Here is a 21231-nt window from a genome sequence, read left to right as displayed (position 1 = left end):
ATAGGAAAAATAATAAAAATTCCCAACAGATTTCGGGAGAAATTCCCATTAATTTTCCAGTGATTCACTATCGATTGTGGTTTCTGTTTGGAAAAATCATGGATTTTTGCGATGAACTCTTTGCCAGTTTTGAACTCTTAATTTAGTGTAAATATTCTGAGTGTTTTCAAGATCACTTTCTCAACGATTTCTTCGCGATCTCCAAAAGAGAATTCCGCCAAAAAAAGACTGTTTTCGCCCGGGATCGAACCGGGGGCCTTGTGCGTGTGAAGCACACGTGATAACCACTACACTACGAAAACTCATGATCAGCGACGAGGCTGAGAGCGAGCGATGTGTGACGATATATTCGCAATAATGCTCAAATCAAAGCGCTCTCGAGCATTTTCTACCCGCATTCTAAATTAAAATAATTCATTAACCTTTGTCAGACTGTATTTTTGGGGTCGGAATTGTGCTGTGCATGACAGAAATGAGTAAATGCGTTGAATTTCATGTGAGATTTTCACGTGAAAGAACCCTCAAAAACATCATTACATCTCCTCTGAACATGCTTTATAAAATGGGAGTTTCATTGAAAATTCATTAATAGCAGTCTGTTATCTCCTCACCTTTTGCATGAATTTTCACTCTCTGGTGAATTTTAGGCCGAGCGGGTGGCAAAATCAATAAAAACCCATTTGATATTGCCCGAATGGGCGTGAATATTCCCATTTCAATTGTGCACAAACCTCGGCAAAGGGTAGAGAATAATTATCAAAATATGTGTAGCCCCTATAATTCAATGTGACGATCTCTTGAAACCATTCATCATGTCGCATTATGTCTATGCAATGGCAATGGTGAAATTGCAAATACCTTTCAATTTATACGTGATGCGAATTTATTGGGCGTGCAGCATTCGAGTTTTCCAGTGAAAATTCTGTGCATGCGTGTGTGTGTGTGTGACTGTGTGGAAAGTGGTAATTTTGGGGGGCTGAAAACTTCCCAGCCCAGTAATTAAGCAATTAATCTCGAGGGCTATCTTTTGGGCACAAGATACCAAATCGCATGCATAATTGAGGCATTGGAAATTGTATAGTGGATGTGAAAGTGTAAATTTTCCAGCACCCAAAGATAATTACACGGCGTGCGAATGAGGATCCCATCAGGCACTATCCCTAATAGGTTCTCGGGTTGGGGATTAATTTTGAAGTTGCGAGCAAAACCCCAGAATGGGCCACACACACACACGCCCCATCCCAGGCAATTATCGACTCTATCGTGCGATTATCGGGCGAAAGAAGACCGAGATGGGATCCTAATTGAACAAGCATCCACATGATATCCCTCGTATCTGCACATCGACCTCCAATCACGTGCCTATTAATTAAATTTATGTTACATTTGCCGCCGATAATTGCCACGGGCCGCATAATCATACCCAGAAGCCTCCAATGCTTTTTTGCTCACCACGGAACTCATTAAACCCATCCCGCGTGTGTGTGTGTGTGTTCTGGGCGAAAAGTGCACGTCATGTGTGAGGAGAAGCTTTCAATTAAGGCGCATGCAGAGGCATTTAAATGGATTTGCTGAGAGTGTGCTTTACAAGCGCGCCAATTGGATTTAATGTCATTCAAGCAGAAGAGCGCCGGGCAATATTAAGAATTCATACCTTTCACGAATAAACACGGCTAAGTACTCAACAGACATCGTCCTTGTATGTACAAAATTGCTACGCAATCCATCATGGGAGAATTCCCGGGCCGTTTGTCTGGCTGCCGGTGGAGATCGCATGTGATTCATCAAGCGTTGACACGATAATAAGTTTCTGCTATTTTTCTTGTCGCCCAATGTCAGAAACTCCCCGGGAAAGTGTCACACGATGTTTTCAGGGGAAAAATTCACGGATTGTGGCACACAATTTGCCAACAGATAGAAGAGATGCCGGAGTTTCTTCCTCTGAGGATACTTAAATAAAGGAAGAAAAAAAATGTATACAATTGCAATTTACAACTTGCCAATTCCCACATTTTTGGGGACTGATTGGGAGGCTTTTTATTGGAAAATGCCCCGTTTGGAGGCAGTGAAGCGCAAATTCTGGTCCATTTCACTTATTGCTTCATTATCCCGAAAACCCTTTTCATTATACGGCGAAGGAGGGCTCTTTTGGCGAGAATAATGACTGTGCGGAGCAGAAATGGGGTCGCATTAGACTTTGCACCACGCAAGACGCTCAAAGTGGATTTATCGAAAATATTAATCATCTTCTGTGGCGACACCACAACAATGAGTCAGTTTTGCAGCCGTTCACCATTCTCGGCTTTTCAGCTTCCGCGCCAAGGGAGCGAGATCGAAGATGCTTGTACAAGACAGCGGAAAATATCATTCTGAAAAACATATTGACATGCTGAAAATCAAACTTTGAGATACGGAAAAGATTGAGCGATTTTGCGGAATCTGAAAGCTTTTTGCAGGATTTCTCTCAGGGGTTTGAAAATTTAAATGCTACTCATGGAAAGTACAATTTAAAAATAATTTTTGGGTTATATTTATGTAAGATAATGAAGTGCATTTTGTAAAAGTTTTATTGCTATTTTTAACTTTGTTCAATGAGAAAGTGGAAAATTCAGCTGTTCATTCAAATTCTTCACTTTATTGACTTTAATCGACATTAACATATAATTGGCATGTATTCATCATGAATACGCCACAATTGTTGCAAAGAACAACATTGGAGAAAAAAAAGATACAATTTACACTCAATACTTTTGGAACATTCCGAGCTTCAGTTGAGATTGTGAAGGCGAAAATTCACATTGAAATCAAGATAAATGGTTTAAACACCTGCTCTTCATCCCTCAATTTCCCAATCTTTGCGCCTAATTTTAGAATTTCCCACTCAATTCGCAACTTTTCCCGCCTTGTCCATGCGAATGTGCAGACAATAAATTTCTCACGTATCAAATATGACTTGACGTACGCGCCTGAGCTGCTGCGGTGCCGATAACACGATGAATATTTCGCCATAAGAACCGCAGAGCATAAATAATTCATCGCATTCTTGAGCGTCCCCGGGCTTTACGGGGTGGAAATTTCTGAGACGTGCGGCGGCCTCGGCAACTTTATGGTTATCGTCATGGTTGATGCCGAATAATATTTAGCATGCGATTCACTTTGGGAGATTCATTTCGGGGGATTAGATTGTTAATGTGACGAACTCAATCATGGCTGATGCCCTCCTATTAATCTCAATCCATTCAGCCCGGTTGCTAGGTGTGTCGCTCTTATCATCTCCGCCACATATGCTGGCGTTGAACTTGCGCCCGGGCTTGTAACTTCTTGAGCGCCCGAAACCACGGGAAGCTGGCGACCCTCATTTCGCTCTGTCGCACGCAATCTCCGTCATTGTGGAGTTAATCAAGTGCAGCCAGAGCGTGGGCTGCAGATTGAATTATGTAGCCGAAGGAGGTGCTCACTTAATCGATCATCCCCTTTAATCCATTACCTCCCCTGAGACTCTCGTCACTCCGAATGTGATTTCCCCGCTGAGGATTCCGAGGGCGGGTGTGGGATTATTTGCTGCTGGCAAACCACATCTCAAGATCATTACTTTAATGGACTTTTCTCTCCCATGGATACATTTCCATACCCATGAGCGTCGCTCTGTGCCAACAATTTTATTTTATTAGTATTTCGCTAGAAGAACGACCCCCAAGAAGACTGATTTCCAAACTTTTACGTGGCATCCGAAGGTTGATGGCTTTTATGCTTTTATCGATATATTTTTATTGCCTTTATTTCCAGCCATTGAGCATTGGTGTGAGCATCACCCGAAAGCATTGATGACAAAGTGCAGAGTGAGAGCAGAAGTCTCTGCTGCAACACCATCTCAGAGGGCTTCAAAAGGGGTGTTCATTTCAAGTCACCCCGTCTGTTGACAATCACCCCGAAAGCTCCGACCCTCGAGTTAAAAATAGAATGGCCTTTGAAAGAGTAAACACTCCTGAAGAACAATGAGACCCTCTTCAAGTCAATTTTGATATATCGCCTTATTTACTCTTCCACGGTGGAATTTTTCATCGAGCGACCATTCTTGTGCCTCAATGGCCAAATAAACATTGGCATCTCCGACTCAGTTTCATTTAATTCAATCACGACAGGCGGAAAACAAACCCACCGACCTTTCACGATGCATCATCTTGAGTGGTGGAGGAATTGAGAAGCCGCCGAGGCCCATCGTAAATAATATACTTTGTAAAGTGAATTGTTTGTTCCGAGAGAGCTGAGGGAAACTTTTTTAATAATTCCCACTCGTTCAGCTGAATATTCCAGGCTTTTTGGTGTGTCCTGAACTTTGCCATCACTGGGTTGGCTTGTGCGGAAATCAATTCAGCCGAGAGAGGACAGCATCCCTTGAGAGCCGACTGGTATGAGCCTCCAGTGAAAATCAATGCCGAAGCCACAGAGAAAATGCCCATCGTGAATGATTTACACTTTCCCCACGGCAAACACCCTTTTTGGCGTGGGTGGAGCTCAAGTGTTCATTATTGTCATCACCGGATCATTACCGTTTGTTTTATGTCGTCATAGCGTCGTTGGAATTCAGCACGCGCGGGGTGGGAAACTAAATTTGCCAACCACAATTTCACCCTCTAATTCACTGACTCCTCCACCCGCCGATTGTGGGGGGTGGTGCGCAGGGGGAGGACGTTGAGTAATTGGTGATATTCACACCTCGTTCCTCACGAGCACCTGGAATGCCGAGCACTTGGCCCACATTTCGCCCCTCGTTCACTGAAAATTCCCTCACCCCAGACATTCTCGCATTACGTGCAAAAACACTTGTTCGCAACGAGATTTTCCGCCAACTATCTTTCGAATTTGAATTCCAGCAATCGCTGACCTGCAGCACACGAAGCCGCGAGTGCTGCAGGGAGAAAGTTTGCAAAAGGGAAGGCATCCACCCTTCCAAATACATGGAGATGGAATTGATTTTCCCTGTTTGGATATAAGGAGTCAAAAAGGTGAGTGGAAATTTTTGGGCTGGCGGGTGGGGGGGGGGGGGGTGAAGTTACAAATTTCGAATTCAACGCCCCCTCTGGGGGCGCGCACCACGTGGAGCTGGCAAGTATGAGTGGCATGTAAGATTCCATCAATTCTGTGAGCAATTTCTCCGTCAATTTAGTACCATTTCACGTGTCATTCATGCCATTTATCTGATGTTGTGGTAATTTTTTTCCTTTCACACCGCAAACCCAATGATTCCCAATTCGCCGTGGATCACACGCGCCGAACTGTGCGTGAATGTCTGTGCAGTTTGCTGAAAAATTGAATTTACAAGACAAGTCAAGAAGGGTGTCACCACATACGAAAAGCCATTTCCCATCCACGCGACTTCCCCGCGTGGTTTGGGGCTGTTTGCCAATGGCACAGAACACACGCGTCTTTGCAGAATCATCACTGAAAGTCGTCCATTGGGAAGCTTTTGCCATTTTTGGGCGTCAGACAATTTAAGCACATTTTCTCAACTTAAATTTCAAGATATTTGCATGAATGATAATCAATAAGAGCCAGGAATACGACAAAAGACACTTCATATCTTTGTAGCTTCTGCAGCAATTCTCTTGTTATCCACCCAGGATGTCAAGGAGAATGCGTTTCTCATTTCAAAGCCTGGAAAACTGCACAAGAGTATTAAAATACGGAAATTTGCTTGTCTTTTGAACATTTCATTGTGATTATCACTTTATGAGAATTCCACAAACAACTTGAATTTCAGTACAATCTTTTGGCAAACTTTGTGAAAACAGAAATTCTTAACTTTTCCGGGTAATAAGCTATCGATGGGATTAATAGAGCTTTATTCATTCAAAGTGAAAATTTTGTGCCCGAAGCTTCAGAAGTCCTCAAAATTAATTATTCAAATACTCTTTATGTCACTTCTAAAGACTTCTCCATTGATGAAAGTCCGCTTTGGAATCCTTTCTGGTGCTCTTTCTCTGCCTTTAATTATACCTTTTTGTGCTAAAGCTGAATGAGAGAGATTTGCAATCGACTTTTCCGACAATATTGTACTACAAAATGTTATGCAATTTTCAATACAATCAATCAAAGTTCTTCGCTGTACATAAAACTATTTTGCACTTGTGAACTCACTTGTGAAGATGAAAATGGGAGAATTTCTTGGGAAATTTTGCATGTTGAATTCAAATTGATTTTCATATGTTGCCGTCAAAGAGGAAAATCCATCAAATGCAATTGAAAATCATTTGAATTCGCACTGTGAAATATGTTTTCTCGCTGAGAAGGAGAAATATATTTCCACCCAGAGAAAGAAAATTGACACACGCATCATTTTTCCTTGTCATTTTCTTTCAAAATGATGCCTGATGAGACACGCTCTTTGCATTTCAATAGTGTGAAGATGAAAATTCCGATATTGCTGGGATGTGTATAAATTATAATGGGGAAAATTCACCACAAATTTCAATCACGTCTCTCCAAAGGCTTCTTAGTAACACTCTCTCACTCTCTGCCAGCGCATTCCTTATCAACTTTGCCATATAGTTTCCTCTCGTCTTTCCCAATAACTTTTCCTCTTGCCACGCGTGGCAGAAATATGAATTTGTACCCTGGAGACTACGAAATTTATTCCTAATTAAAATCGTGCATGATTGTTTTCCCCAATCACGAAGGGGAAAATCTCATTACTTTCCAAATCGATTTTCCTCTCAGCTCTGCCAGCAAATGGCACACAAGATTGTGTGGTGTACTTTTTTAATGAAATAAATTACGTGACAATGGTGTAAAAATTCTCTCCATTAGTGGAACTCGAATGGGGAGAAAATCTCATTTTCCGCTTGCGAAGGCGTCTCACGGAGGCTCTTCCGGGTAGGCTTTCTCCTGCCATCGCCGCCCCAGGATTTATTATTCGATTAGTGGCCCGAATGGGTGCACAGGACAATTTACGGCGGCAGTGGTCAGAGGCAATTTCCCGCCTGCAGCGACTGCAAGTCCCTGGGAAAAGCTGTGTCGTCATTGGGACACAAATTAGGTCCCAACAGAACAAATAACGTGGAAATCACAGGCATATAAATAAAATTAGATGGGACTCAGTCAGCATTTCCTGCGAGCGGATATAAAATATCAGTGTCGTGCCGCATGGACGTCTTCGGAGAGTGGCCAAAAAGGGAAGGCAATAAAGCACATGAAGAAGCGGAAACACCATAGTTAGACAAATCCTCCGACTCGCACGATTGTCACTGATATTGTCGACGAGATAAAGCATACGAAATTGGGACACTGAACCCAAACCACCCGCCAGAGTTGAGGTGAAATGTTTGAGGATGATGTGTTGGGTGAGGAAATTGGACTTTGAAGCCACCTCGAGAGAGCCATGAATTCGCAAAATCAGTCAAGCGTCCCGAATGATGAATTTACGGGCACCAAGGAGAGACGAAAGAGGTAATTGGCAGAGTCCGTCGCCTGCGATTCAGTCCTCGAGGGTGTCCTTATTTATTGAATCCCATTTATCTCCCCACGAAACAACTCGATTGTCCTCGGGCCACCTCACAATCTTCGACTCCTTGGAGCGCAAGATTGCTTTCGATTAAATTGAAATAAACGACTCACCATTCACCGCACTCGAGTCAACTCGAGATATTGTGGACGAAACAGAAATATCCATAAATTTGCCACGACTTTCCGCCACCCAAAAACAACCCTTCACGGTCATCATGGGTAGCTTTTATCACATCAAAACACATCGACTGTGGAACACTCTTCGCATGCAAACGATTTCCGCACAAGTGTGGAAATTTTCCGCGCTGTGTTAAACTTAAATGCTCAATCTTGCGCTATTCATGGTGGAAATTAACATGAATTTAGTTCGACTCGAGAGAACTTTTGCAGATCATCCGCAACTTTCTTACAAGAGGTTCTAGTCAATTTCATGTACTGATAAACTTTGTGAGTAGATGATAATTTGTTGAAGATTCATTCTCAAGAATCGCAATTCGAGAAGCCTCAGAATGTTTTCCACTCAATGTCTTAAAGTGGAATCTTATTACGTCGAGAAAAGCAACTCTTTTCCTATCAATCTGCTAAATAGACGAGGTATTTTGCAATGCACTGCAAACGTAGAGAGTCTGTGCTCCATTTAAATCCAAATAGGTGAATCATGGCTCCTCATGGACTTCTGATGCATATTTTATTAGGAGAAAAGAGTGCCTCGTGTCGAATGAAATTGCCTTTTTCGGCCATCTGACAATTTGAGCCCCGACGAAACTATTATTTTATAACTTGGCTGTGAGAGTGAACATATTCTAAACTAAGGCGAAGAGCTTTCGCCTGTTTCGCCCAGTTAAGGAGTTTTACGGTGCACCAAAGCAGGGCTGAGCAGAGCACAAGTTCAGAGAGCCAAAGCCAATTTTGGTCACTAATGTGAAATGAATGTTGATGTTTCATTTGATGTTGTACAACATTTAGGGATATTTATTTGAAATTGATTGCTGTAATTTGTTGAAAATGGACGCGCTAAATAAATATAGTATAATTAATTGGCAAATATGTGGCAATTTGATTTACATTCATGCCCACAAATTCAATTGATTGCGTAGCAGAAATTATGCATTGGGCGCTTTTGGAGCTTTGCCCAGCCCTGCGGTGCTCTCATGACCTGTGCCGTGTATTTTATGGCTGGGAAAGACGCTATTATTGTGAATTTTCCGGAGATATCCCACACCACGTCGGATGAGGGGATACATAAGTCAGTGTAGGCTTTACTCCCTATAACTTATATGTGCTCTTGCGACACAGACCAAAACACTAATCCGTTTTCCGTGACGGAAAACGTGACTTGGATCCAGGAACATGCCGGCTTCCCCTTTTTCCACATGCTAAACTACATAATACACATTGGCTCCACCGGCATAATGTACAAGTCAGCCGGAGAATTGCAAGAGGTGGGAATAAGCCGAGCGTCTTCCCACGATTGACTGTTGGCTGATGGAGGCAAAAATCAATTTTCTCTCTTCAGCATTTTCAGCAAGAGGGAAATTTCTATTCATTTCGCCCACCCACAATCTGGAGACTGACATCGCATCCCACGGATGTGTTCACATGGCAAGATTGCCGATGACGTATTGCAGGCTGTGACAAGTCAAAGGCCTGCGGTTGCCCGCCCATTTTCCACCATCTCATCTGCTGAATTGCTTGTGACAATGCATGCCTTTGTGCGCCCAAAAGTCAAAGACGTGCGCGCGATGCAGGAGAAGAGAAAGCTCCGTCTCATTGTCCTCCAAAGTGAATGCGATATAGAGGTGGCAAAGGTCTCTCGACACCTTCACTCGGGTCCATTGGAGTAGAGAGAGAGAGAGTGCCCTGCAAATGGGGACAAATATCACTATAATTGTAGAGCTTTTCGAGGATGTTCTCCATTAAATCTAATTGCAAATCTGCAAGCATTGTTCAAATATACACTGTGTGAATTTCTCCTTCTCATGGCAAATTTATTCAAAGTTTCAATTTATACATTTATCCTCACTTGTTATCTCGTCACGTGTATGTACAGTTAACATTGTGCAGTGGGCGATGGAGGAACTTTTAATCCACCCACCGACTCTGCACGGCGTGTGTGAGTTCACATGTGCGCGGGGGTGAATTTCAGAGCGAGAGAGGATTGGCAGGAAAAGCGAGTTGACAAAAAAGGAACCACTTCAGTGCGATTGGTTCCCACTTTAGAGGCAACTTAGCGCTTTGCGATGTGATTGAAAATGTTGCGGAACTTGACTCCTCAACTTTTGGGGGAGCTTTTTCTTTTGGGGGGCGCCCAGAGATTATTACATTTTCTCTTCTCTCCACACACACACACACACACAATGCACGGGGACGTCTTATCGTGAGGCCTCGCCACACACTGTCAGGAAAGTTGGCGCCATTAAAGTGACACACACATGATGGATACAAGAGCCACAATCCTTCATTCCCACATGCATAATCGCACAAGTTTGCCGGAATGGAAGTCATGTGAAAGTTTTCTGCCACTTTCGGCGGGCGGATGAGATGGCCCCAGAATTCCCGGCAGATTTATTCATCTCATTAAAAGTTTCCAAATGATTTTCTGCAAGACGACAAAATAGCAGCCAAAAGCGATGAGCACTGAGAATTTCTCACTGGAGAATATACAAGCAATGCCCCACTTTATTCACGGACTTTCCTCCTTTGGAAATGACTTTTCCCACAGCATATGCACACTCCTCAGCTTTATCTATCCCAGATAACACATTGACGGTCTTGCAGAGTGTCATTAAAAAGAAGATAGTTGTGCCATTTGTAATCATTTTAATGGGACTTTTATGAATAAAAGCTCTGAAATAAAAGACGTCTGAGAATTTCACAGGATAACGCATTTATAGAAACTAAAATAACATCTACAAGTATTCAGTTTGGCACTGAAAAAGTTTGCATTTTTCCATCGCCTAAAGAAATGGATTTTCATCTCGTGCATTCAGTAAAATATTCTGAATAATTCTGTCGTTGGGAATTTTGAGCACAATTCATGAAATGTTCGTCACATTTTTCCCCGAAAGTGCCTGAAATAGCACACTTTTTCCCCAGATTATCGCATGGAATTTCCACATTTTCACTTTATGCCAATTAAAGTGAATCGAGAGCTCGCGAAATCGCAACTGTGGAATTTAGCGGTGCGGCAAAAAGTCATATCCACGATAGAAAGTGCAGTGTAATTACAATTTCGAGTGTGAGTTGTCAATGAGAGCTTTAATTTGCATGTGGAGAAGCGCGCGAGAGCGTGAGCTTTGAATTCCTGAAAAGCCAATTTGCCCAATTTGTTGCAGAGTGGTATTGAGAGGGTTTGATTGTGGAGAGCACACGGCGAATGCATGTGGCCTTTTACCATCTCCAGCGGGAGAAGAAGAAGAAGAGCAGAAAAAGAGGCAACAATGGGGATTGTGGAAAGTGTGTCAGAGTGGAGCTTTCCGCACTCGATAGCAAAGAATCCCAAATACCCTTCAATTGCAGCGGCAGTCTCAAGTGGCGACGTGAGGGGCTCAAGCGGCACTCGAGGGCGTGAAAATGCCACCCACATGGAAACTATCGGGGCGTGCAACATGGATTATGTCGTGTGCGCCGCGAATTCACAATGAGGCGCATAATCCGAACAGGGTGCAACACCTGTCGGCTGACAATTCCAATTTATGCCGTATTGCGGGCGGTTTGGCGTCCGCACAGCAAAAATTGCATTCGTCCTGGGTAATTGAGATAAACTGCCGGCGAAATGCCAGAGAGAGAGAAACTTTCCACTGGGGCGATAAGAAGTCGTAATTGCTCCGGACACTTAAACTTTCATGCGGAATGCACACTGAATTATTGATAAGACACAAGACGTGCGATTGTCCCACGAGTTCCTGTGGAAACTTTTCGCCGACACAGCGTGGACAGGATCGCTTTTCGTGGGCAAAAAATTCTCACGACAAGAGGGTTATTTATCGAATTTTCTCCGGGACCCCAGAATTTCATGCTGCATTCACAACTCCATGGCAAAGTTTTAATGTTAATGCAATGAGTCAGATAAGAACTTTGAGGAATTTTCACAGATAATTAAATGGCTTGACGGGGTAGTTTAACAATTTTATCTCTCATAAATAGATTGTGTCTCAAAGCGAGCGTGTGGAAGTTCTCCACTCATTACTCAACACTAAACATTACTCAATTTCACATTGTATTTAGATGACATCATTAAAAAGCCACGCTTTTGTCGTGAAAAGCGCCCCGACACATGTCCAAAACACGCCCGATTTCCAAGCGCGCGAGATATAAAATTAAAAAAAGAAACCTCCACTCTTGTCTTTTCACATGAATTCCCCGATAAAGCATCTGGCAAGAGCCCGCGGGATGCGAGGCAAAGAGGCGCTGAAAGCGAAATTGAAAATAATTAGGAGACTTTTTTTTCTGTCCTCCCCTGTTGATAATTACTTGTAAGATGCTCTCGTGATTTGCAAGAAGTCGCTCCGTCGAGCCTGATCTGTGCGCGAATGTTTGAGATATTTTTCAGCAAATTGCCCACATCTCACTCCACAAAATCGCAAATTAATTAATTGCGAAAACTCCTACGCAGAGAAATCCTGGGGGATTGCAAATGGGATTCACCTGAATTGAGGAGGGCGCGTAATTCATTTTTAATTTCACCCCAAAGGCCATGAATGGCGAATACATTTTGAGAAGAGACTCCACACGCAGATCCTTCTGCTCACAATCCATATTTCACTTGCAAATCCCCAAGAAGTGAGCTTGTTTCTGATAATTGAGCGCAATGAGGAGGCGTCAATTGACCTGAAAAAGCTTGATTAACCTGAGAGGAAGAGAAAGAGAACATTTCTGGTCACCGAGGACGAGATAGTGCAACAATTTCGCCTTCAATTATCTTCATTCCCAATCAATTCGGAATGAAGTTATGCAATCTGCAAAGAGCTGTAGAGGAGCAGACACTTAATTGGGTTTTGGCGGTGATTTATCGAGGTGGCAGAAATTTACTCAATTGTTATTGAATTAGCGATTCTCATCGCAATTATATCGCAATGGCAATTTAATCCATTTGCTTCGTGCAAGGTAATTTCAGTTAAACAGATTGTAATGCGCTTTTTAAGGATTTTTTGCATGCACACAACACAAGAGCGAAATTGCTCGTTGAATTAAATTAAATTGCTTGTAATAATGTGCATTTGTGTGGAGAAATGCACAGAGGGGTTGTTCATTGGGAAAAATCCATGACTTTCAAAGTATCAAATAGGTTGATTCTGAGTGAATTCAGTGAATGGAAATTATTTTGCGATAAGAGACAAATCATTTCAGGAAGTTTTTCCCCACTGCGAAAGAAGGCACAAATGGAGAAAAATAGTTGCTGGAAATTCTTACAATCCCCTTGGGCGGTGAAGAGAAAATCCATGGTGAGGATATTTATGAAATACAGCTAGTGTAAACAATATTTTTCCACTCCCATGAATAAAACATTCGTGAGCAGGAGAGAAAAGAAGTTTCCAAACGAGCAGAAATCACAATTACTGCCTCAACTCAGATTCCGCTGATTTTCCACGTGATGACGCCAAAGCTGATCACTTGTCAGATGGCTTTTATGTGCCAGGACAACTTTTGTGCACAATTTCCCTTCCCGAGACCCTGGCACACCTCTCCCTCCCTCCCCCGGCCCAGCGATACATTTTAATTAAGGTGCAACAGAAGGGCGGCCTGGCCATTGTCCAGTGCAGAAAGCGACTCTTGTGTGACACGAAGCTCATGATTTTAGTCACTATGTGGCCACCTGGCTTCCCACGGTGGTTGTCATTTGCATGGAGAACGCCCGGAAAGTTCACAATGTATGCATTTAGCACCCCCAAATAGTGGCACAGTTGAAGGTAAAGCATACGCAGTTTGGCAAATAATTCGAGCTGAATTGCACTGCAACCAGTTCATATTACGTCAATTATTATAATAAAATGCAGTGAGTAATGTGTATAGTTATGTGTTAACCCTTTAATGATAGACAGGAAAATTCGACACAAATTGTTGTGCAGGTATTAATTGTCAGTTTCGCTTTTGAGATTTTAATATTATACAAAACAAATGTGTTTTACATATGTAGAAATTTGTGTAAAATGTCACTAATAGCAATTGAGAAATCTTCTTCAAAAAAGTGGAACATTTTCTCAATTCTGAATGTAACAGAAACTTCTCATTAAATGTTCTATAGAGTTGAATTCTGAAGTATTAATGCAAAGAATAACACCCTTCTCTGGGTCGCTCATGGCCGAATAGTCGTGAAAGAGTTAAAAGCTCTAAAGAATTGGTGCGCGTCTGCCTCACCTTGTGCTTGCACAACACTCGGAGAATGGCAAAACGACAGGTATACACAACACTCATATACACTGGCAGCTTTCAAGAGATCCTCTTCAATAAAATTGCTCCGCAGCATCATCAACAGTTTCCCAGTAATTATTCAAATTAATGCGACTCTCTCCTGCCTCATTTATGAGTCATGTTTTTTGCTCGGCAAACTTTCTGCGCGCTGTAAAATGTTTATGTTTCCTCGAGAGGAGCACGGAAAAAATTTGCAATGCAAGAAGCCAAAGATAGAGTGAAGTGCGCGGAACGAAGAAATACTGAATATTAATTTGAAATAAAATATCAAAGGCAAAAATGTTGAGGAGCTATTGGACGCGGGGGATGGATTGGAAAATCTGTCGATGGTGGAAATTTTGCGGTTTCTTTTGGCATTTTGGGGGTGGGAGGGGTGCGAAATAAATTTCCATGGAAATGAATTTTTTCAATGCGCACCAAGATGAACCCCAGAGATTATCCAGCACATTTTTAGTGGCTGTGCGCTCAGGGTGGGAATCGAATGGGGAGATTTTGGCAATTCCAATCACACTGAGCGAGAAGAAACTGCTGTACACATTCACGCATCGCAAGGCTTCGCGCGTGGCTGAGATCGGAAAAAGTCAAGCCCGAGTCGCTACTTGTATAATGGGAAATTTTTAATTAACTTTTTGCCTCACGAGGCGACCACCATCAGTGAAAATTCCACCGGGGACCATGTCCCACATTCTTCGACCAAATACCCCACTTGAGAATGCTCTTAATTTATAATTGAATTTTCGTGGAACAGAGCGAGATGGTGTGAGAGCCGACGAGGCAGGGTGAAACGCCCTGAAAATGGGAATTAGGAATAAATTGGAATTTATGATCGTAACCATTTTGATTGCCATTCACCTTAATATCCATTCGAGGTGGCAAAAAAGTCTGCAAGACAAGCTCATAAATTTTGTCCACGAGAATCAATGGATTTTCGCCTTCTTCTCGTGTTTGCTGAACTTTAAAGCTTTGCCAGAGAAACTTCTCAGCTTCTTGGGTCGTCTCTGTCACTAATCCTGGGAAGGATTTTACTTGAGATAAACTGCATAATCACAAGTCATCGACATTTAGAATGGCCCCAAAACACTTTGAGCGTCTTCTCATAACTCAAGGTGAATTCCAATTGTGGAAACCGAGGTGATTCATCTTCATAAATTAGCTGAATTTTCAATCAATTTGATGCACCCCAAAGTGCCTGGTGAGAAGCCACAATCCCACACATTATCCATCTTCTTCACTTTAGCATCTTGTGGAGAAGTGTCCAGAGAAGCTTGCGGCTTTGCTCCAACCTTTTTCGGTGTGTGACGTATAATTCTGCCATTTGTACACACATCAAGCGTGTCACTTTGAATGCGGAGGGAAAAAAAAGGCAAAGCCATGTGTACGCGTAATTTAGCAATAATACAGGGACGATTCGTGGATGGGGTGAGGGATGATATGAGATGTTGTGGGAAAAACAACCAAAGGAGTCATTAATTTTCATATTCCTCTTGCCACACTCGCATGGTTGAGAGACCAAATCCTCTTGGGAACACAACCACAACATTCATCCTGAAAGCTTCAGCTCGGCGGAAGAAGAGAATTTCTAATGCTATTCTAACACTTGACGCTGCTCAGGGAGCAAAATTAGCACTAGAATTACAGGAGCAATTTACACACATCAGGTGCGCTTAGGTTCAGCTTGAACTTTTTTCCCACCCCCCCAAAGTTGAATATTTATTTGGCATTGATCTCAATTGGAAAGTTTGAATTGAAGATTGAAAACTTGCGTAAATCAATGTGCCAAAATTTATCACTGAAATCCTTTTTCTGCACCACTTCACATGGCGACTTTGGGCCATGTGAACCCAATTTTCTCCGATGACATTTGGAATGGTGTGTAAAAATGAATTTCTCCCGTCCAAATCAGTTTCCCGGGGAAAGTTGTCGGCCAATGCGATCGTGGTGGATGGAAAATCAACTGTGAGTGACACAATATGAGTGAGAAAATCCCAGTGGGGACTTTTATGGCATTTCACCATTTGCCACAACTTCAAACGGAAACATTGCCCCTAAGATTCTTGCGACAGAGCGGGTCAAGGGAATACTTTATGCTCGCCTCAGACGAGCAACCATAAAATCCGGCCCTTTTCGGGGGTGATTGTGTTGTGCGCCTTTTGATGTCCCCCCAGGACGTCCCTGGAGGACAAACTGACTCGATAAATTGCAATTTCGATTGACTCCCTGAACCACAATGAATTCTCGCATGGCAAATTTCCCTCTTTTTTTCCATCCCTCTCTGGGTGGATGGGGAAAAGTGTTTCAATTCGACTCTTTGATCGTGTGCCAGAATTACATCTCATTGAGTGATTTTCTTGGGTGTGAGGAGGAGAAGGGAAAAAAAGGAGTGACAAAATCCATTTAAACAGAGGGTGGAAAAGCGTTTGACGAGCAAAAAGCTCGGTCGGTGTGCGGAGGGAAAAGCTCCCAGTTTGGCCGCCGGGAAGGCGTTCAAATAATATGTGCAGTTCAGTGAAATTCCCATCATCACTCTATCCCATTATTTCCACTTCATTCACTATAATCAGCATGGAAACTACACATTTCGCTTAGTTTCTTCTTCGCTAACACAGGAACTTATTGTTTAAGTTTCCATGCACACCCGAGCGAGATCAAATTTGCAAAGCAGCAAAGTGAAAACACAGAACAAACCCTCGACTTCGCCATTGTGAGCCTCAGCAACAGTGGCAGAAGTTTTCCATTAATAATTCGCGCGCTGTGCTTGTTCTACATATGAATTCACAGTGACATGAAGCGATTCAAACATGGATTGTGGAACTGGAAATCTTTTGTCACTTTTAGTTTCTGACCGACACTCTCTCTCTCTCTGCCATTCTTCCCCAAATGGAGAAGAACTTTTCAAATATCCGCAGTCTAAACTTAGGAAGTAAAACGCTAAATTTGTGTACTTTTTCACACTTTGTCGATTTGCTATTTGAAAATTCATTCTTCACAGTTCCGGAATTTATGTATCCCGGTAATAATTCGGAGCGACGGAAAATGGCAATTTCACCCCTGAGGAGGTGAGCTTTGAGCGGGAATCATTAAGAAAAAGGTTCCCTGGGACAGTCAATTAGTTTGAGGCATTCTCCCCTCGGTGGCAATGTGTAAAAATTCAATGGCTCCACAGTGTACACAAATCTATTCATTTTGGGGGTGGCTCGAATGGGAGGCTGGAATTCATTTTTCATCCTGCCATGCAGAGAGAAAAGAATCCATTTCATATTTCCCATTTTCACTGATTCCATTGTTCGCCCGGAGTGCTATCGCACCACCCCCCACCCTCCTGAAAGCCACCCTCAGGTTGGCAATGTGAATGGAGATATTTTTCATCACTGCCATTTAATTCAAATGCAACACTTGACGGAAGGAGTCGCGCGACATTATCGGCATGGAATCTCGTGGAATTTTGCCGCCAGCATGCAAATGAGTGCAAATGAGACTCGATGTTTCCACACCCCTTTTATCCTATATATTCAGATTCAGCCCAGACAAAAGAACTCGAAGCTGTGGACTCACACAAATTGATTCTCTCTATGTTTCACGTAATTGGTATTTACCAGCCTCAGCGAATTGTATGGACAACAATATGGGGCGACTGACAATGGGGGCAGTGGATTGATATAAATTATTACGATACACGAATAACAAGCGAAGCACTTTTTCAGCACGAATTCAACCCTCCGATGTTACAAGAATATTTTCATGATTGAGGAATTACCCAGAAGGGATTTCCACCTCAATCAGAAGAGGGTCAATCGGGTGAAATATTGCTCTTGAGAGGCAGAAATGTTAAAGTATCGTGGATTATTGGGCTTTAGTGAGTTTTTTTTTTCTTTCTTTGAAGTATAGACAGCTGATATGCCTTTTAATCAACTGAAAGCCACGCCCACTCTGATGCCCCGCCCATTTCAGCTTAGTTATTAGTTAAACTCAAATTTCCACGTGAAATCGCTGAAAATTCAGGCATCCTGGTGAATAAAATGATCTATCAGAAGCACTCCAATATTTATGGCAATCTCGAGGATTGCGGATGAGCCTTAGTCTATTATGGAACGTCATGCTTGCAGCTGTACTGCTCAATAATGCAACGAGTGTGGCTGTTGATGAAGCTCCCTGATAGTTGGGGCTAATTAAAATGCATGTGTTTATGCTTCACTACGTCAACTTTGCTGGGTGAATTTTGCCAAAATTACATGACAACACAGTGAAGCGATTGTTTGGAAGTCTTCAGGCGAACAAATGTTAGCAACAAGAGAGGAATATTGTCCTGAAAACTACACCACTTTGCTGTGTACGGTAGAAAAAGTCGGAGCACAAAAGACGATGAATATGCATTGTTATTGTATGAAAATGTGCACTTTTGTGCATTGAGAATAGAATAGATTGCCGAGATATTTTTTCTATGCACGGCTCATCACCTGCTGCACAGGGAAAGCTCACAAATCAGGAGTTATGTTAATTGCACCATTTGCATTCGGAGGGAATAAATTGTGTACGTTGTTCCTGCAAGTCATTAGTGAAGCTAAGATATAATTTAAAGAGGTGCAGCTTAAAGAGAGGCGAATGCAATAATTTAAACGCGACGTTGAAACACCTCCTGAATGCGTTCCGCCTGAGCATATCAACGCAAGAAAATCTCTAAAGCTCGCACGAAGAATTTAATGAAGTGGATGAAAAAGAGCTCGCGACACTTTCATTTCGAGCTTGTGCTCTTATTTGCCTTTTTCACTCTGGGGTGGAAAATTGTATTGAGTGACAAAAACAGCCTCCATATCTGGCATTTTCATTTAAAAACCATGTCAGTTCAAGTCGAAAACAAGACTCTGTGAGTTTTGCATGATGGAGCTTTCTTCTCAGTGTAGTCACGAAAGCACTTCTTTGTCTTGCCATTCATCCCTCATAATCTGGAATGGATGGGATTTTAAGTGAATATTTTATGACATTCTCTCTCAAGAGCATTTCGCGAGTAAATGCGAAAAGCTCAAGAATCTCCCCAGAGCTTTCACTGCATTTTCAGCACTCTGACAATTACAATTCTTTTCCCCCCCCCGTATATTCTCTCGCGTGCTCTCCTGAGACACGACACAATTAAGGCATCACGACAGCCCAAGAAGTCAGTCATAGTGCAAATAACAATGCACTTCTGCGTTGCCCGGAATAATTACTCAATTTACACTGAAAGCACGAACCGCCAAGTTGTCTTGCTGAAATGAACATCTGAGCATCCTCTTAATTAGAGACACACTCACGTTTCCACCTCCATTGTGCCCGCACAAAAGAGGTCCAGGGGTTTTTTTTGTGGTTGCACTCAACGCTGGAACTCGAGATGAAACTCTGGGAAAAAGCATCGCTTTTCACTATATGACACAGGGAAATATGTATCGTGTGTACGAGTGAATTGTGCAGAGATGCATTCACATAGAAGAGCACTGAAGCATGGTCTGGCTTTCAAAGGTAATGGGATCATATGAGATCTGTCCAGGTTTCTGACAGCTTTTAAAACTTAAAGAGGAAGTTGAAGATACATCTGGACAGACAAAAGATGTTCCTGGAGATGAAAATTCTGCTAATTCTCTTGTCTATTCTCAGCCTCTCTGAGATATATAGAGAAAATATATTCAAATTGATCACTATATTCGGAATAAACCCATGTCTCTCCCTAATATCTATCTTCCCACTGCCTCAGACATCCCAAGGAACATTGTTTATTCTCCTATGAGGAATATTAAATAAAGTCAAGGCGAAAAATTTAGCATCGCCTCTGGGGAATTTTGATAAGGATGGGAGGAAGCATTTCTAAGTTCAAATATTTGGCTTCTCGCAATGCTGAAAATTTATTTGGCAAGATTCTTTATATGTTTTACCTCAATAATTTTTTCCCCCGCAGCACTTCGGGGGAGCGAAGGAAAAGGGTGAGAGGCTAGAAATTGAATTTGCAGGAGGAAATTTAGGACCATCGGAAGGTGATATTTTGCAAGATACACTCTGTGTTTTGTGGCTAGGAAATTGTCCTATTCACTCTATATTTGGGCAATGTTGTCAACTTGTGAATTGTCATTCATATTTAATTCCCAATTACTTGTGTCTCAATTAGGGCGATTTGCATAAAGACCGATGCAGCAGCAGCAGCAGTATCTTGGCATCGAAGTAGAGCACGAGTGGACATCGATAATGGAATATCCTCCCAACAATTGTACAAGACCTGAGAATATTAATGGCCTCTGCAGAATGTCTTGAGTATTAATGGCAAAAATGAGGCAAGTTCATGATAGTGCCATAAATAATTTTAGCCCGAGATGGTAAATTGCACGGAATTTCGGGTAATTCGAGGGAATAATTGTCCCAGTGGGAATCTCCCCCACAAAACAATCCTGAGCTCAGTTGGTGCGGAAAAAAGCTCTCGGGACTTCCAATTAATTGTTTGGCCAACCATTAGTCAATGGCGGGAAATCTCTGCAATCCCAATAATTGACACTTCCAATCTGGTCAGAGTTCATCGATTCGATCCCAAGGAGTGGAATTAATTGGCGCTCGAGGAATGCTCTCTAATGAATTTTCGCTTTTTCGCCCTCAAGGAACATCGCTTGGAGGTCGGTTGGCGGGAAATCAAGAAATCGGCCACAATTATATGAAAACCCCGGATGTTGAGTCCGATATTGATTTTTGCCCCTGAAGAAACAACAGACGTCTTCTTTGGGTCCTTCTCTCCTTCCTTCCTCGCCGGAGAACAAAGCAAGATTGATGGCCTTTCTGTCTCTGTAGAGCTTCCTCTGGGATGAGTGGATGTTTGCCCATCACACACTAAATTGACACACTCTTTCCTATCCCCAGCAAAAAAGCCCGGCGAATTTTCAAAAACACCCCCGCATGCTCGATCCAATTCCATTGATGGACTATTGGTCAAAGTTTCGGCAGTCATCATTTCGCAATTAATTCGCTGGGCGACTCATCGAAGCCGCACGATATAAATTAACATAGGGTCGAAGCGCCCCCACGCCGCCACATGGTCAGCCGGGGCGCTGAATGGGAGCCACGCTTCGCTGTTTATTCACGTCAACGATGTGGAAATTTAATTAGGCGCTTTGCACTGTTTCCTTTCGCATCATGATTTCAACAATATATCCCCGAAATGGCCGAAAAACTGGAGCTCCGAAGCCTACAATGGCGGAAGTTTACGGCAGAATTATGGCAAAGGTCAGAGGTGATTCGCGGAAGCTGATTTCAGTGCGAACCAGAGAAGCTAAATTATTCAAGCTGTGATCCGTCTAATAAATTTGCCTG

General features: G+C 42.6%; 1 non-coding gene across 1 annotated transcript; it reads right to left on the bottom strand.

Annotated features, from left to right (window-relative positions):
* Window positions 1–229: 229 nt before the first annotated feature.
* Window positions 230–302, bottom strand: Trnav-cac (transfer RNA valine (anticodon CAC)). Its single transcript has one exon. It is a non-coding gene; the product is annotated as a tRNA-Val (tRNA).
* Window positions 303–21231: the final 20929 nt, after the last annotated feature.

The sequence above is a fragment of the Phlebotomus argentipes genome, unplaced genomic scaffold (genome assembly GCF_947086385.1).
Source record: "Phlebotomus argentipes unplaced genomic scaffold, Phlebotomus argentipes genome assembly contig_17, whole genome shotgun sequence".
In the NCBI taxonomy this organism is placed as follows: domain Eukaryota; kingdom Metazoa; phylum Arthropoda; class Insecta; order Diptera; family Psychodidae; genus Phlebotomus; species Phlebotomus argentipes.
Note: the sequence above shows the minus strand (reverse complement) of the source record. Positions and strands in the feature narration are given on the sequence as shown.